This window comes from Alosa sapidissima, chromosome 15 (assembly GCF_018492685.1).
Source record: "Alosa sapidissima isolate fAloSap1 chromosome 15, fAloSap1.pri, whole genome shotgun sequence".
NCBI lineage: Eukaryota > Metazoa > Chordata > Actinopteri > Clupeiformes > Clupeidae > Alosa > Alosa sapidissima.
Window position 1 is genome coordinate 27,433,886 of NC_055971.1, and position 14,524 is coordinate 27,448,409.

Consider the following 14,524-nt stretch of genomic DNA (forward strand, 5'->3'; position numbering starts at 1 on the left):
CAACAACAACAACAACCTTCTTTGTTTTCAAGTAGCAGGGAATTCACGCCGAACCGTTTCAACTCTGCCATCAGTCATTATGTTAAGCCCGTCTAACGACTATACATGATGTGATTGGCCCTATCGAAGTTTAATTTTTCCAGCTCGCAAGCCAACGGAGAGTTGCTAGACTAGCCCGGGCAGCAAATTAAATTTGCTAGGTTGCGTCTAGATTTCTAGGCTATGGGGAAGGTTGATTTGGCCTGGTTTTAGAGGCACTTCCTTTTCACTGTCAACTGGGCAAGAGGATAAGCGTGGGTGGGTGGGTGGTCATGTTAACCAAGCCTAGTTTAACAGCAGTCAAATGTTGTGGAGGACATTGCCTCAAATCAAATTAAGAATTAGATATACACGAATGTGGAATGTATGGTGACCCTATAGGGACATTATGTTTTGAGCTCTGACTGAGCGCAATAGTTTTTGCGTTCCCTCGCAAATTCAAAAATATTCTGTGGAAACGCAACACTTATTGCGAGGGAACGCAAAACTATTGCGAGGGAACGCAAAAGGAACTCTAACACTATATTTCCACCTCAAAAAATAATAATTCCCACCAAGGCCCTTTATTTTTGCATGAAAACAATGTAATACAGCTGTAATACACAGTTCACACACAGACACAACAACTGGTGAGTACACTGTCTGGTTGTTTTCCCAGAATACCTCAGGAGAAACATGTAATGGTCAGAATCTTCTGAAGATGTAGCAATATAGGCACATGTGTCTCTGATGGAGCTGAGAACCATGTGTGCTGTGTAAACACAAAGACAGCAAACTGACTGAAGCCCATGGAGGGAGACGCAAGCCCCCCCCCCCCCCCCCCCCACGAGATGAACACAGCACTCAAACGAGAGCTTAAGGACAAGTAAGACCTCATTTTCTACCAGCCCCGCAAGCACTTTAGCACTAAAGCAATTTTCTCACAGCAACGCCCGTATACATGTGTGTGTGTGTGTGTATGTGTGTATGTGTGCGCGCACACTCTGCACAGGGCACTGCAGGTTATTGGGTTTACCCTGTAATAGGACCCTGGATTGGAGGATCTTCTGAGAGCAAATGATGCATTTTCTTTCCAGATAGAAAGTGAGAAATGATGAAGAGAAAAGGACCATGAGGAAAGAGAGAAAGAGAACACCACTAGCTTGGAGGTCATTAGCCACAAACATTAGCTTTGTGGCTCCTACGGGACTTCATTATATGGAGGCGAGGGCTCAGCCACAGAGAACGAGACAGTTCATTCGTTATGCATATATAGAGAGATTTTTTTTATTTTATATAAAACTTCACACACCATAAAAATTACATGTACAAAACTATAAGATTTTGGAATTGAGTTATGTACAGATACAAAAGAAAAAAAAAGCCAAATGAAAAGTGACTGAACCAAAAAAAAAGAAGAAAGAAAATAAAACAAAATGGGTTTACTGAATAAGCTTGTGCTCAAAAGTTGAACTCTTGCAGTTTGCTGTTTTAGTTTGTATATTCCAGGTTTGTTGGCTGAAACTGAGAGGGGTCTGAAGAGCGAGACAGAGGTTTTTTCTTTGCTTTTTTTTTTCAGATCCCTCAGAGCCGCAGAGGTGGGGCGGATGAGGCACGATGCAAACCTGGAGAGAGAGAGAGGGAGGGAGAGAGAGAAAGAGAGAGGGAGGGAGGGTGAGAGAGAGAAGTGTTAATAGCAAAAAGCAATATCACACTGAGGACACTGATGAAATGTGATCAAATGCAGAAGCAACAGTTCATTTGTGATCTAAATGCAGTTAATATGTGATCTAAATGCAGTTCATATGGATAGATAGATAGATAGATAGATAGATAGATAGATAGATAGATACTTTATTGATCCCCAAGGGAAAATTCAAGTTCATATGTGATCTAACAGCGTAATGTGTGAGTGTTCTTCAAGATTTCTCTCAATGCAATAATCACATTGATTTAATAACATGAGGCGGATTTGGAATTGATGGTCTAGCCAAAATAGATGTAATTTTTCTCGGCAACACCGATGATGGATTAACAAGTAAAACAGTATGGAACATGTGCTACACTGCCCAAGACCAGATAATGTAGGAATATACGCATATATGGAATATACACATATACATGTATGTTTTATATGTATATATGTGGTTTTATTTTTGTCTGAATGTGGTGAACACATTCTGCCAAATCTCTCTCTTCCCACCTCCAGCTGTCCGCTGCAGGCCCAAAGCCTGGCATTTACCAAAATAAACGAAATAGGGACACTCTAACACCCACTCTCACTCCTAAATGTGTGTGTGTGTGTGAGTGTGAGTGTGTGTGTGTGGGGAAGGAGAGGGGACTAATTGGCTGGGTGACTGGGCCTGTCTGTCTGCCAAGATCTAGGCACAGAGATGGACACAAAGCAACAACTGAAGCACAGAGAAACCCAATCCAAAGAGACCCTCTTCAGATAGGGCCTCTGAGGGAGAGTGAGAGAGAAAAGGAGCACAGAGCACAGAGAAACCCAATCCAAAGAGACCCTCTTCAGATAGGGCCTCTGAGGGAGAGTGAGAGAGAAAAGGAGAGAGAGAAAGAGAGGAGAGAGGGAGAGTTCTTACAGTTCCTTTACCATCTCTATGCCAAGCACGGCAGCTGTGACATATGCAGCCCATAATGACCAGACTGAGCCTCGGAGTCTGACCCATCACGGCACTAGTTGCATTATAGCCGTGGTCACTGTTGATGCGGACAGTAATTATTTGGACGGGTCGCCTTTCAGCAGTGCCAAGGCTGGGGGTAGGCTCGAGTGACTTTGAAAGTGAACAGGATTAGACGGAACCACAGTGGAGCCATTGATCTGCTGTGGAGGTGACCAGGTGCGTTCTTCCTCTCCTGGACACATGCTCAATGGGACAGTGACACATGGGCCGGACTACACGCCAATAGTTAATCTGGACTGTCCAATACCTGCACTCAGGACTCCTGTGGGGCTATCTGAGAGTCTGCTCGGAGAAGTGAGGTGGAGTACACTGCAGGAGGGGTGTTATCAGTGTCAGCTCAGAGGAGAGAGGAGAACAGCTGGGCTCATGTTAAAGGTCAAAATTCATGTGTCAAAATTGACCCAAGGGTGTTTGTCTGCATTAAAACACATCAAATAGGCTGTGGAGACAGTTTTTTTCATTGATCAACCACTTACAGAGCTTTCTCCGGTATACGCTATAGCCCCAAATCGCAAACAGTGGATTAGCTAAGGGCCATGAGCAAAACACTTCCCAAATAGCATTTTTTTAACCAGTAATATTGTTCAAAACAACATCAAACCTCGTCAGTAGCTTGCTCAAGGTCCCTACACATAAAATGAAGCACCAAAAACGTAGTTAACGAACCCAGAGTGTATTACAGAAGACTGTTAATCTCACAGAAGACTGAGGTCTCACACAGAGCATGACATTTTATTGCCGGATTGTAATGCCTTATACAGACTTTCTTTTGAGAGGAGCTGGTGGGGGGACAGTTGGTAAGTATTCTTTTAGTCTTCTCTAATAAACTCAAAAGCAAAAGCAAAGCAATGGACTCGGACACAGAAATCTGCATGTCACGTCATTGACCCATGTATGTATGTATGTATGTATGTATGTATGTATGTGTGTATGTATGTGTGTATGTATGTTTATATGTGTGCATGTATGTATGTATGTATGTATGTATGTATGTATGTATGTATGTGTATGTATGTATGTATGTATGTATGTGTACAGTATGTACTGTATGTATGTGTGTATGTGTGTATAGGTAGATACTGTAGATAGATAGATCCCCAAGGGGAAATTCAAGTGTGTACATAATATATATGTGTGTGTGTATGTATGTATGTATGTATGTATGTATGTATGTATGTATGTATGTGTGTGTGTGTGTGTGTGTGTGTGTGTGTATGTATGTATGTATTCATGTTTACAGTACAGCATGTATTTATGTGTATATGCAAGTATGGATGCGTGTACAGTACGTATGCAAGTATGTGTGCTCTTTATGTTTGCCTGCATATACTGTATTAACACACTTTGTTTAGCCAGGCTTCTTTGCTTACTTAGTTAGTTAGTTAGTTGCCATAATGCGCGTCCCCCTGTGAACGCAGAGCAGATGTTAGCCCAAGATTGAGCAGATGTATGAGGTAGCAGCAGGGCCTCAGCATGTGATTTGGCTCCTGGTTCATTACCGCACCAGAGGAAACGGCACACATCTGAGATGATGGTGGACGTCTCTAACAAATCTTACAGCGTTTATTGTATGTGTGGCATCCTAAATGCATGTCTTTTATAGGAAAATAACATAGAAAAAGCTAAACACACACACACACACACACACACACACACACACACAAAACTTTGTGTGTGTAGCTTTGTGGCTTATAGGGAAAGGAACAACTCAATATAGACTCATACCTCACTCACTCATACACTCTCTCCCTCTCTCTCTCACACACACACACACACACACACACACACATTACTAATATGTAATGCATCTGTTTTGACAGATTACAAGCCAAAGAGCAGCAATGGCTTGTCTCTGCAGCCAGATGAAGAAGGGACAAAGAGGCAACCAGTGGCGATGACTGTGGATATTACAGCTGATAATTGGCCATCCACCTATTTCAAAGCCCCCGGAGAACAGCGGCGATGCTTGCTCTGCTATTTGTGGCAAGCTTTACGAATGATCCCTTCATCCTGCTGATGCGACACAAAGCAAGAAAAAGCATATTAGGGGCTGGAGACACACCTTCCAGGCTGTGCGTTCCCTTCCCCAGGCCAGGCCCTGCAGAGTAGACATGTGGAGCGGAGCCGAGAGGGGGGGATTCATTTGTTATGCTCCGGGCTCCTGCTGGGACAAATGCATGGCCTGGCAAAGCCTCAGAGGGGAGCCGAGGTGTGTGTGTGTGTGTGTGTGTGTGTGTGATGTGGAGCCATGGCTGGCTCATACTAAACACACACACACACACACACACAAACACATAATATATATCTCTCTCTCACACACACACCCACCCACACACAAACACACACACAAACACATCATATCTCTCTCTCTCTCACACACACACACACACACACACACACACACACACACACACACACACACACACACACACACACACAAGTAGCACAGCAGGAGCACTCTGAAAAATGGTCTGCAGTCTGGATCATCAAAGCTTGCTGCAATCCCCTCTCTGCATAAAGCACACCACTTAGCATGGGCTGAGCCAGTCCTATAACTTCCACACACTCATTACCTACAGTATATGACAACCAGTCAAGTCAACACTTGTATACGTATCACTGGATGAGCAAAAGCTATAGGGCCCTATTTTCCGATCAGTCAAGTCAACACTTGTATACGTATCACTGGATGAGCAAAAGCTATCGGGCCCTATTTTCCGACCTGGCGCCTGGCCAGGGGTGGTCGGGGTTCGAACCGGCAACCCTCCGGTTACAGGTCCGAAGTGCTAACCAGTAGGCCACGGCTGCCCTCAAACCTGGTCAGAAACCTGGTCGCGGATTATTATCCCAGCGCAATGTTCATTCTTATCTTGCGCGTCTCTTTTTTTGAGCAACGTGCCAAGGGGTGTTGCAATTAACGACCCAAGGAGGGGTCTGGCGCGTTGTCTAAAAAAATCACTATCGCACACTACCTAAACCTGGTCAGAAGTCTATGGCGAGTTGTTTATGTTCTTTTAAGAGCACATCCTCAACAGTTATATTGGCGGGTGCACAATGCACCATGCTTCTCTCATTCACGAGCGCACATCCATGCAAAACATTACAAATTACACGATTACAATGGGAAACATAATTAGAATAAAAATATTATGAAATACATCTCACAATGAGTAGTTATTCACCATCATTTGCAAATTAGTAATGACTGAGAGGCAAATATGAAGCACAGCTGAAGACGCACTGTCAACTCCTCTGCAGGATAAACTTTTATTCAGTCATTCAAACATTATTGGGGTACTGTAAGTGTTAATTTTTCAGGCTAGGTTTTCGATGGTAACCCATTGTCAGTCAATAGTGAAAGTAATTAACTGTGTATAACTGTTTTGTCGTTGACTGACACCACAATGAAGTTAGTTTCACTTTGCCAATGAGTTCAAATAATAGACAAGTGCAAATATGTGTAAGCTATACTCTGCTAGGTTTTACTAAAGCATGGTTTACTGGAACAACTGTTCTATAGGTCTCACATGCAAGCAGATTCCTTCAAATGTGCCGCTGACTATGAAAATACCGATGCACTGTTTAAAGTTGCACTGCTCACTGTTAAAGGGAATGACAGATGTCATTCTCATTGGTTTAAATGATGTTACGCCCCAAGACACCCATGACAGATTAAGAAATCTAGGTACGCCTTGTTCCGCCATCCGCCCAATGTTTGAACGAAAACACTCCCAATGTAAACTGGACATCTTACTAAATTTAAATATTTGACTATGATAATAGGGCCCATAAAGTTATTCAAATAATAAAAGATATATGCGCTATTAGATACAAGATTTTAAGTCATTAAAGTTATAAAAGCTATATGTATTAAGTGCATACAAAAGGAAAAGTTATATAAATCATAGAATGACAGGACTGAGATTAAAGAACAATGTTGATTTGTGTATTGCTTTGTAGAGCTATGTAAGTCATTCATTAAGAATGATGAAAAGTATGCCAGGAGGTTTAATCACCGGCTGACTATCATATCACAATGCAAAGTACAGATTTGAGTAATGACTTGCATTTTCATAAAGGTCACATTTTACTCACTACAAGGAAGACAAAATGGCAGACAAACAAAAGACATTTTTAAATGTGCCAAGTACTCAGGGTTTCACTGTGCCCTGTGTCAAGCTGACATCTATCTACTGCTCTGGGTTTTGTGGCAGCACTGCCAATCCCTGAAGAAAAGGAAGAAAAGAAAGAAAGAAAGAAAGATAGACAGAAAAAAAATGTGTGAAACAAGCCCACACCATTTAAATGTTGGCCTGACTCACAGATGGAGTGTGGATTGTATGTGTGTGTGTCTGTGTGTGTGTGTGTGTGTGTGTGTGTGTGTGAGTGTGAGAGAGAGAGAAAGAGTGTCTGTGAGTGTGTGTGTATGTGTGTATATATGGGTCTGTGTGTGTGTGTGCCTGTGTGTGTGAGTGTGTGTGTATGTGTCTGTGTGTGTATGTGTGTGTGTGTGTGTGTGTGTATATATGGGTCTGTGTGTGTGCGTGTGCGTGTGTGTGTGTGTATGTGTATGTGTCTGTGTGTGTGTGTGTGTGTGTGTGTGTGTGTGTGTGTGTGTGTGTGTGTGTGTGTGCGTGTGTGTGTGTGTGTGTCCGTGTGTGTATGTGTGTGTGCGTGTCTGTGTGCCTGTGTGTGTGTGTATGTGTCTGTGTGTGTGTGTGTGTGTGTGTGTGTGTGTGTGTGTGTTAGGGATATCCCGATCCGATATTTGGATCGGATCGGCCGCCGATATTAGCAAAAAATGTGGGATCGGCCTGCACGGGAAAATCCCGATCCGGACTACCGATCCAGTTTGTTTTCAAAACTCCGGTCCGTGTTTTCCAACGTACCGATGTAGGTAATCTATTCCTTTTTTTTCAGCTTTTCCCCCAAATCCGGTCCGCGTTTTTCAGCACACCTAGCGATCTGTCCAGCATCCCACTTGTCTGTGCATGTCCCACTAAGAATTTGAAGTTATCGAGCAAACATTTCATGTCATAGTTGAATTAATATAGCCTAATGTTAACCGCGACCGCGAGTGTCCGCGAGACCCTCTTACTATTAAGGCTATTTATGCATGTTGCTGCTGACAGCTTTGCCTGTCTAACAAATGTTATCTCCGCGATTTAAGATTGTTTGTGTAATGTATAGGCACAGCACTTTTAATTTCCCTATCGGCTAGCCTAACAAGCGCATTTCATTTCAAAAAGCAACCTGGTCAATCGCTAACAACTAAGTGCACCTAAGCCTACAACTCTACACATCCAAAAAGGTAGAAGCTTCCAGTAGGCGATCATAACTTTTTTTACAGTTTAGTCTGTGCATCGGCGCAGCCTACGACGATGTGAATTAGTGACAGCTGTCGCGGTAAACTTAAGCTCCTGTCTCTAAATAGTGTGGATAGGCCTACGTGCTATGTTGCTTGATTTTCTGTAATAAATGCAGCCTGTAGCCTAGGTTACTTCAGCAAACCCAGACCAGTTGTGGCATCAGTTTTGCTTTTAAAACGCAACAGTGAGAGGCTTTTAGCGCAGTCTCACTTATCATTGATGAGCACAGGAGCAGGCTGACACCTGAGCATGTTGAAATGATCACCTTTGTGAATAGAAGAAGAATCTCCCCATCATGCTCAGACTGCAGCCAGGGCAAACAGTAGAAATTGAAGGGAGTATGGAGATGGAGCAGTAAAGTGTGGAGGAGATAGCAATACTGTAGAAGGCGTGACAGTTATTTGGGTTGTTATAGCCAATTCAGTGTGTGTGTGGTAATTTGACTATTTTCTACTCAGGTTTTGTGTGTGTTGCTTTTATATATAATTTTATATTGTTTACAATATTGTTTACACTGATGGCTTTTTTAAGCCTTGGTTTACACTCTTGAGCAGAGCACTGATGCCAATTCAGTTTGTGTGGTTAATTGACTATTTATTTTCTACTTAGCTTTTCTGTGTGTTTTGCTTTTTTTTATACAGTTTACAATATTGTTTGCACTGATGGCTTTTTAAGCCTTGGTTTACACTCTTGTTGTTCAAGAGCAGAGCACTGATGCCAATTCAGTTTGTGTGGTTAATTGACTATTTATTATTTTGTGTTTATTTAACCCTGTTAAGAATAAACAGGTCAGCTTCTCATTACCAACCACTGTGGATTATTCAAACTAACCTAATTAAGTTGGCTAGTTGTTCTTAAGAGTAAAACCCTTTTCAACATGAGTATAACAACAAAATAAATAAATATCTTTAATCTTTAATACATGCTTGGATCGGCCGGTATCGGTATCGGCCGATGCTAAAAGCTACAATATCGGTATCGGATCGGAAGTGCAAAAAGCTGGATCGGGACATCCCTAGTGTGTGTGTGTGTGTGTGTGTGTGTATGTGTGTATATATGGGTCTGTGTGTGTGTGTGTGTGTGTGTGTGTATGTGTGTATGTGTCTGTGTGTGTATGTGTGTATATATGGGTCTGTGTGTGTGTGTGTGTGTGTGTGTGTGTGTGTGTGTATGTGTCTGTGTGTGTATGTGTGTATATATGGGTCTGTGTGTGTGTGTGTGTGTCTGTGTGTGTATGTGTGTATGTGTCTGTGTGTGTATGTGTGTATATATGGGTCTGTGTGTGTGTGTGTGTGTGTGTGTGTGTGTGTATGTGTGTATGTGTCTGTGTGTGTATGTGTGTATATATGGGTCTGTGTGTGTGTGTGTGTGTGTGTGTATGTGTCTGTGTGTGTATGTGTGTATATATGGGTCTGTGTGTGTGTGTGTGTGTGTAAGAGAGAGAGAAAGAGATCGGTGCCAACGTCGGAGCGTTGGCTCGGGCCATGGAGTGATGAGTGCACAGAGAGTGATAAACACAGAGGATCACTGGCGGAGCCGCAAGGCAATCTCATTACAACGTGGACTCATTATAATTCATTCTGCCAGTGCCACACCTAGCCTCTCATCGGCAGTACTGGCTGTGCTATTAAACCCAAGCCTGAACATTAGATGTGTGGGAGAGGTGTGTGTGTGTGTGTGTGTGTGTGTGTGGGTGTGCATGTGTGTGTGCATGTGTAATAGTGTGTGAGTATTTATGTATGAGTGTGGGACAGACGGCTATGGATCACGGATAAGCTCCATGGGTGTGTGTGTGCGTTGGTGCTGGCTGGGGTTGAACAATGATCTGGTGTGACTTACCTTGCCTCTCTCATAAAACAGTAGTCTGTCACAATAATGCCATGGCCCTCCTCTCTGACATAGAGGATAGCACTCTCTATGCATCTATCTGTCTATATATCTATCTATCTATGAAAAATATCTCTGTGTGTGTTTATGTGTGTGTGGGAGTACTTATGTATGAGTGGGGGACAGCCAGCGATGGATCACAGATAAGCTCCAAACAGCCCAAAACTGCGCATAAAAGAGTCAGATAATTGGTGTTCTGGACTAATCAGGCTTTGGTGGCAACGGCTGGTACTAATTGCTTTTACATGGCATGTGCCACATGGCCACCTACATAAAAGCATTACACCACAGAGACCATGGGCAATGAACTCAAGTCAGATCAGCCAGGTTAACTGGTTATATCGTTTCCACTAATTAGAATAGTGAACAACAAATGTCTCACGATTATAACACTCATAAAAAAACAACTATAAAACTGGCCCTTGTTCCCTCTAGCATTTCCCAAATTACCGCTAGCATTTTCAAGGTATTTCAAATTTCATCAGCTTCCAGTAGGATAAAACAGAATATACTGTATAGGCCTACTGAGCTTCGCACAACTTGCTGGGAGCATGGAGGGTCTTCCTATGCCCTCCCATGTGTTTGAGGATACTAGGACAGAGTTCAGTGGCCATGTTGCTGAGTGCACAGCATGGAGCTAGCGATTAGCCTCGTAATGATATTATAACTGCCAGGCAAATGAGGCTCGACACATCAAGCCCACACTCTTAGCACGCTAACTGGCTGCCAAAAGCCATATGCACTTCATAATTCGCTATATTGACCTATGGATATTTGAAGATACTAATTGTGACATATTCATAAAACAACAACAACAACAATGATTCCACATTCAACTAAATGCAGATAGTATATTTCACATATAATGTGCTGTTATGAAAACATGGGAATAATGCTATAATTAAATTATAATAAAGGAAAGACTTTATAGATGTATAATTTGTATGCTTGTAAAAAAATAAATTACTTTAAATATAAGTCTTACCCTAGATTAAATACATAACGGAAACCTATTGCCACATAAGCTGCCTGGTAAACTAAGCCTGGTACTTAGTTTTAAAAGACAGCCTCAGAAAAAGTTGCATATTGTTTGTGCCAAGTACATGTCAATTAAATCAAGGATTGCAGCATTAGAGAGAACAAATTTCTCGCTTGACATTTTCGTGTATCCTGGTCATAACAAATGGCATAACAAATTTGCATGGCCACATTGAACGGAGGCAGTCATTGCCTACACAAGGTTTCTTCAAAAGGTTAATTACTGTTGGGATAAATTCCCATTCCCACGTTGTGCACACTGACACTGATCCTCTCTCTCTCTCTCTCTCTCTCTCTCTCTTTCTCACACACACACACACACACACACACACACACACACACACACACACACACACACACACACAAACACACACACACAGAGAAAGAAAAAAAATGATTTTCCTCATCACTCTTTCCAATCAGCTGTGTTAATGAGAACATTAAAATAGCTTTTCAGGTGAGTGCGTTGTCGGAGATGAGGAGTGCTATGGTTCAGAGTAAAGATCATATCGGAAGAGCCGAGACACTTGAGGTCTGAGCATTTTCAACAAATATAATTTTCATCTAATGAGACTTACAGTACACAAGATAAACACAATCCATCTTCAACGCTGTCTGCTCTTTTAGTCTGTCAAACTCTTCAAGCTGTCTCATACCTCAAAGTCATACATGAGTGTGAGGTATCGATGATCAATAGCTAGACGAGCCCCAGATGGTTGGGCTGTCCATTTTTTACCATCTATTTTAAACAAGCAAGACATTAGAAGCCAAAGATTACTGATACCAGTCTCCACTGATATTGATCCAGCCCTAATAGAGGCAGACGCAAAACAGCGAAAACAGCTGTAGTCCTTACTCTGTATGAATGATGGACAGAGAGCACTTCATCAACTGATACTGTGGAGCTACTCAGAGTCTTTTGTTTTCAAACAAGCCAAATGGGAGAAAAAGTGAGAGAAAGAGGGAGAGATAGAGAGAGAGAGAGATGGAGAGATGGAGAGGGAAGAGAGAAAGAGGGAGGAAGAGAGATAGATAGAGAGAAAGAGAGAGAGATGGAGAGGGAAGAGAGAAAGAGGGAGGAAGAGAGAGAGAGAAAAAGAACGAGAGAGAGAGTGAGAGGTAAATGCCACACATGGATGCATCCATGCGCATCGCACCAAACCACACCACGGAGCATCCAGCCTTGCTTTGTGTGTTTGTATGTGCATTCTACTGTGAGCCTTCTGTACGCCTTAACGTCCCCCGTGGGCCAGCTGCTGTTCTCAGCGCTCGCTCGCTCGCTTGCGTGCAGGTGCAGCTCCGACTCTCGAGCTCTCTCCGTTTCCCGCGTGCTCGGCCACATGCTCCCGAGACTGGACACAGGAACAGTGGGAGGGTGGTTGGAGCCCAGCAGCAAGCTCCACTCACGCCCGAACGGAAGATGGGAAATAACCGCCATTTATCAATTATTCATCAAGCGAGCTGCATCTTGCGTTTCTCTGCACAGATATGCAATAGGTTCACACTTTTTTCACTAGCATCCGCAATCTCTTTAGACCACACGGGCACAATCACCTCGTAATCAGTGTGATGGACAAATTGTGGAGGCTGTTATCACACTATCGTGAGCACGCAAGCCTAAACCACACTCCCAGGAATAGACAATGCAGTTTAGAGACTGAATGATGCAGGGCTTTTTTTTTTATCATAATCATATCTATACTTTCACCAGCTACTACACTGGAAAAACACTTTATGGATAACCAATATACATTGTAACCAATGCACATGTCCTTCATGATACCACGCGAGCGTCTATATAATTTCCTGGCCCATGTAAAGATTTTTCAATTCTACAGTCAATTTGTAAGTATTACCCTAAGCTATAAGACATGACAATCTGTCATCGGAACATAGGGAGATTATATTGGATATCCATTCCAATGTAAACACAACAAGATTATACTCAATGACATAAGAGTTGCACATTGATCACTAAGTCTATGTTGTTTACTTACAGTATATCTTAATCAGAAAAACTGTCACAAAGTCTAGCAACATCTTGTTTATAAAATGAAGGACTGAAAACAAAGGCAGTCAATCACTATTCGACTAGTTAGGTAGGAACAGTAGACAGCTATTTGCATTTCAGAGACACTCTGACAACATTTTATTTAAAAGGTAAATTAAACTTGATCACAGTTTATAGGCAACATAGGCATGTTGTGAATGGCAGTCAACCATTTGCTTTAATTTAATTGCACCAGCTTAGACCTAATCAATATTCAGTGTTTGGTGCCAGTGGATTCTTTTCCTATCACTAATTAATTCCACTTGCACACTGCATTACTGTTTGGGCTACACAAATATCAAATTTCCCTTGACTAACTTATAAATCATTCAATATTTAACCAGTAAAACAATTCACTACAGTTGACATTTGGCTTGGTAATTTAAATACGGTACATTATGCATGGTTAGTCCAAATTACTGTAAGTAACATGCTACAGTTCTCCACTGATTTCATTATTGTATTAATACATCAAATCCTCAAATCCACTGCCATATACTGGAAATATATTGATTGTATTACCTCTGGTGGGCTATCAATGGGTTCAATGAGCCATCCAAAACACAAAACTGCTCATGAATAAAAAATATAGATTCTTTCAACTGGCTCGAGTCATCACGAAGCTTTAATTTTAGAGTGCGGTCAATTCCGCCTGATTATCCATAACCTCAGTGAGCAGGCACTCAGACAGGCCGCTTTGGAATCAATCCACGCCACTCCACACTATCCTTGACCAGTCAGGACCTTCTCTGGTTCAGCCTTACGGTCGCTCAGCGACATGCGTCCAAACGCCTCGCTGAAAGCACCGCAAATGGACCTGATCTTCATTGTGTAATATCCCAATCCCCATCTCACACAGTTGGCTTATGATGTTTTTTGGGAAATACTTTAAAATAGAGACCATCTGCGGTCAAACACCAGAGTTAATGCACTTGGGCGCCTGTGAGAGCCAGTGAGAGCTATTGAAGCTGCTCTCTGAAGAGAGCCTTAACCGCTCCACCAGCAGTTAAATGAACACTGTCGGATTTTCATTTTTGATTCATGTCTGTAAATCTTTCTGTGTGTGTGTGTGTGTGTGTGTGTGTGTGTGTGTGTGGTGCGGAACGTTTCACAACGGCTGGCTGTGCTGTGTGCATATGAACCAAATAGCTGTGCCTTTTACAATCTACACCATGGGAAGCAAATCCTATCAACAGCTTAAGTCCCAAACTGAGGCCTGGAGTGGGCGATGCGAAAGGAGGCTTGTCTGGAGTTTACGCTCTCTTCAGATTATTGGATGTGCAGCTAGAAACAGAAGCCCACACAGAAACATGGTGAGCCTCACTCTGCGTCGGTTTACTCATAGTCCTCATAGAGACAAAGAGCACCTTTGTAATTCACATCGCATCCACAAAAGGGACGCATACGTGAGCCATGACAGGCTAAGATCTAGGCCAGATGGGAAGTGTGCGTGCAACATC

General features: G+C 42.5%; 1 long non-coding RNA gene across 1 annotated transcript in view; it reads right to left on the reverse strand.

Annotated features, from left to right (window-relative positions):
* Positions 1-1,517: 1,517 nt before the first annotated feature.
* LOC121684087 overlaps positions 1,518-14,524 on the reverse strand; it is a 16,256-nt gene continuing 3,249 nt past the window's right edge. Inside the window, exon 3 of the long non-coding RNA XR_006023024.1 lies at positions 1,518-1,643. This is a non-coding gene — a long non-coding RNA (uncharacterized LOC121684087). The remainder of the gene's footprint in view (positions 1,644-14,524) is intronic.